This window comes from Martes martes, assembly GCF_963455335.1.
Source record: "Martes martes genome assembly, chromosome: 3".
In the NCBI taxonomy this organism is placed as follows: Eukaryota; Metazoa; Chordata; class Mammalia; order Carnivora; family Mustelidae; genus Martes; species Martes martes.
The window spans coordinates 24089497-24094157 of record NC_137890.1 but is presented as its reverse complement, the minus strand read 5'-3'; positions in this window follow the sequence as shown (position 1 = coordinate 24094157).

The window sequence follows — 4661 nt, the reverse complement described above, 5'->3', positions numbered from 1 at the left end:
TTTTCCTATGATAAAGGGTTACAACATATCCCACTTTATATTCTTTAGTTTCATTCTCAAGGTATAAGGCATCCACAATGTATTTTTCACCCTAATTTTACCAAAGGAGTTTCTAAAAAGCCTAAGGGTTTCTTTCCCCACCTCCCCACCCCACCCAGAAGTTAGTACTAGCAGTATTGGTAAGGATATAATAAGTACCTCTTCTATAAGGCTTCAAGTATTGATTTTAATCCACACCCACTACCCTAACCCCTTCACTTTTTTTTAAGATTCTGGTTTTAAGGGGATAGTCTTTTATTTAGTTTCTGGTTTCAAAGCATATTGTACAAGTTTTAGCAGAGACTTTGTTTGGTCCATCTAAATTCTCAAGGGTTCAATTAATATAATCCTACCTTGACTCATCTAATATCTTCTTGAGTATTTAATCTGGGTTTTAGATACAAGCTACCTATAAATTAAGGTCAAATTAGACATGACCACATTATGAATAGAGGAGTCCTCAGGGATTTCAAGGACAAGATCAAGAGGAAAGTATTTAGGGGCATCTGGGTGGCTCAGTTGGTTAAGCGTCTGACTCTTGATTTTGGCTCAGGTCACGATCTCTGGGGTTGTGAGATCAAGCCCCATGCTGGGCTCTGCACTCTGTGTGGAGTCTGCTTGAAGTTCTATCTCCCCACTCTCAAATAAATAAATAAATAAATAATAAATAAATCTTTTGAAAAAGTATAGCATTGGGGCACCTGAATGGCTCAGTTGGTTGAGTGTCTAACTCCTGGCTTCAGCTCAGGTCATGATTTTGAGGTGGTAAGGTTGAGCCCTGTGTTGGGCTCCATGCTCAGCACAGAATCTACTTGTCTCTCCCTCTGTTCCTCTCAATTAAATAAGTATTTTAAAAGGGATAGCGTTTAATATGACAATTCAACTTATACTGTAATATTTATCATGTTAGGGGTTGTGCCATAACCAAGGAGGAAAGAATATCCTCTGGTTAATGTACAAATATGAGTGATATAGGCCAGGATATACTGAAAAGTCTGAGAATTACTGGAGATAACTACCACCAAAATAATTACTGACTCCAGGAAGAGTTTGTATAATGACTATAAAGTTAAGGTCAATATTGTATTACCTCATCAATTAAATTTTTTACAAAGTTGGTCTTTTGTATATATGGAAATTTCTCCTTCTAAATTTAATGGCAAAATGGAAAACTGAAAACTGAGCGCTTGATTTTTACTCAGTTCACTCACTCCTCCCATTTTTCCCCCTTCAGTTTCTGAGCTTATGTAGGCCATTTTTTCCCGATAACCTTTTTCTTCAGAGCACCTACAACTATTTTTATCAAGAGACTCCCTCCTCTGTTGTTTAATACCTGGGACAGAAGCAGCTAGTTGTTTTATCTGAAAAGTCATCAATTTATCATCTATTTTGTTGAAGTTCCTTCAAAGTATCAGTGAAATGTTGGAGGTTTGGCAAATACCAAGCTTTATTTACAAAATATAATCTAAAAATCGTATTATAGCATATAAACATAATTTTAGGAAGTACTATAAATACTGGCACAGAGATTCAAGGATTTTTTCAAGAAATATTTTTATATTCATAACTATATTTCAATAGGCCCATGTCTCTATGCCTTAATACAGTATGATTACATTAGTATCCATGATATATTGCTATGTTTTTTAACTGTATGTTTCTACATTTGTTGTCAAAATAATGTAGAGGTTCATGCTTAATTTAAATAATCAACTAAATGAAAAGAATTATAATAGAACAGATTATAAAATAAGTTCAGAAGACAAATGTCTGGGAGTCAAAATATAGGTAAAGAAATTATCAAATTTTGTTCCTATAGGTGGTACAGAAGAGGTCAAATTAAAAATGAGACTATAGATTTTTAACATCTCAGTAGGGTATATGTTTGGAAGAAGGGACCCGTTGAAGATCATTGGGTAATAGATGTGTATTCTACTTGTATGGGGAAGTATGTTTTTATGGAAATGATACACACTTCTTAAAGCCTGTCAAAAGCTAAGGAAAAGCAAGATGCTGAGGAACTTATTTCATGAATACATATTCATCTTTGAAGGGATACTAGGGCAAAGATTTTGAAATTACCAACAATAGCCTTCTGTTCTGGAATATGCTTTGATGGGTTCTTCAAGAAAATAAAAGCATGAACAACCATGATACTTCCCTAGAAGACAAGGACCTACAAATATGCAGAATGCCAGATTAGGAAATAGCCGTGGCCACTGCAACAGGATACCAAAATAGTCTTGGGTGTTCTAATTCATGATAAAACATATGTAGACAAGTGATCATAATTTTTCCAAAGCTAAGCAAAATATTTTAACTGGGTTATCTGGTTAAAATGTCACATGTACTTCATCATTAGAAAGCCAGAACCATAAAAATTCAAAGAAAAAATGAAAATTAAGTGGGTTAAAATATCATTAGCCGTATACAGAAGATGGAAAGCTCAGTGAGAATGGAGATTGGGAGTACACACTCCAAGTTTATTTACAACAAAAGTAAGTCAATATTATGCTTTGAGACAGAATGCACTAATCTGCCTCTAAAATATTTTAAACCAATCTATATATTATGTATGTGTCTATCCATCCATCCATATTTGGGGAGACAATTTCCCAAGGGTCTTTCACATTTCTGCCCATATTGTACATATGACTGTCCTTTGTTCCAAACTTACTTTGCAAGGATCTCTATACAGCAAATAGCATTAAAAATGAAGTCTTCCTAATAAGCAAGGGGAATGTTCACTTAAAACCTTGAAAGAGAAAGATAGTGTCTCCCTTAGGGGCATGGGCAGGCATGTTTACTGTTCGTTAAAACATTTACAGGTTCTCGAAGTGCAAGGTTCTTTTTCTGTAACTCAGCCCACTATATGCGCAGGTATCAGCTTTCTTTACATCACCCTGTGGGAATTGGGCTTGTGAAACTAGAGCAAAAACATTCTTACTCTGGCTACTGCCATTGCTGGGAATATATACTCTTCTGACCTAGGAGTCTTGTGTCCTCCTCCTGAATCCATGAAAACTGTGACAGGGTAGTTTGTTAAGTTGCAAGTAAGTTCAAAACTCAGACCCTTAACAGTCTTGATGTATACTAGATATGGCATTTGAGAACCACAGTTTTATGGGTATAATTATTGTAATGATGGGAGAGTACCCTGTGTCTTCAGCCTTCCAAATTCAGGATGCTGATGTGATAATCACAATGTACCTAGTGGTTCTTTATACTCTTTATAAGAGAGAATATCCGAGTTGGTTTCAAAAGAAAAACTTCAGGAAGCCAGACTGGCCTCATATTCTATTGCTGCCTGACTCCAAAGTAAGCATCACACTACTGCTTGAACACATGCTTCTTTAGGTAAAAATCTTAGGGGAAAAACAACTGAAAGAATGCTGGGGAAAAGTCTGATTTTCAAGGTTCTATGGTGCCTTGAGATGTTCTGTTCTAATTCTCAAGATAGAAATATTTGAAGGAACATCTGAGTTTCTGTTTTCCTCTGTGAAGAAGAATGCCTCATCTGTTTAGTGAAAGGAAATGCCCAAATTACAGAGGATATGCTTATCAGGAGGCAGGACCTCTGCATTAAAAATGTCAGCCCTGAAAAACAGCATGCCAAACCTTGGTTCTTGGATTCTTGTGCTGAGATAGATGGTATATCTACATATAAGCACCTCAGGAAAAGGGGCAGTCATATCTCTGCTCCCCAGGTTCCAATTTCTCAGTCTGAAATTGAACATGGTAAGTTAGGACTGGAAGGGTACAAAAGCTCAGGCTTAGGGATACAAAAGATAGGAAATTCTACCAAGATTTAAAATTTTTATTTATCGGGGCGCCTGGGTGGCTCAGTGGGTTAAAGCCTCTGCCTTCAGCTCAGGTCATGATCCCAGGGTCCTGGGATTGAGCCCCGCATCGGGCTCCCTGCTCAGCAGGGAGCCTGCTTCCTCCTTGCTCTCTGCCTGCATCTCTGCCTACTTGTGATCTCTGTCTGTCAAATAAATAAATAAAATCTTTAAAAAAATAAACAAATAAAAATAAATAAAAAAATAAAATTTTTATTTAGCAATTAAAAGCAAAGTAATATTGTATAGTATGATCAACAAAAGCTTTGCATTTGTTTCTCATTCATCAAGAACCCAGAAATCAGACGTGATTAACACCATAACCAACCTACAATAATGAGAGCACAAAAACGGTATATGCAATGTAATTCACCTTATAAAAAAAAAAAAAGCTTCCTATAATTAAACTCTTACTTGCACCCTTCTAATGGACTCTCATGATGTACTCAGATTAGCATTTAGAGATCACAAAATGATCTTATGTCCTGCATAGATACCTTAAATTGATCCTCCTATTCTTTCATAAAGGCCAGTTTCCATAGAAGGCTGCAAAAAGTCTTTAGGTTAGTGAGGTCTGTTCATTTTCTTAGAGTCATTTCCCCCTCCAGCTTTATTAAATGCCTTTCCCTTTCCAGCATCCTTCACGAATCAGGTCAGTGTCTCTCCTTCAAGAACATGCAATGCCCTTCTCTTCCTCAATTTAGTTTAAGTACTCTCCGGGTACACAGTCATAGTGCTTACTGTATTAAATTGCAAACATTTGTCTACTTCTCTGTTTCGTTC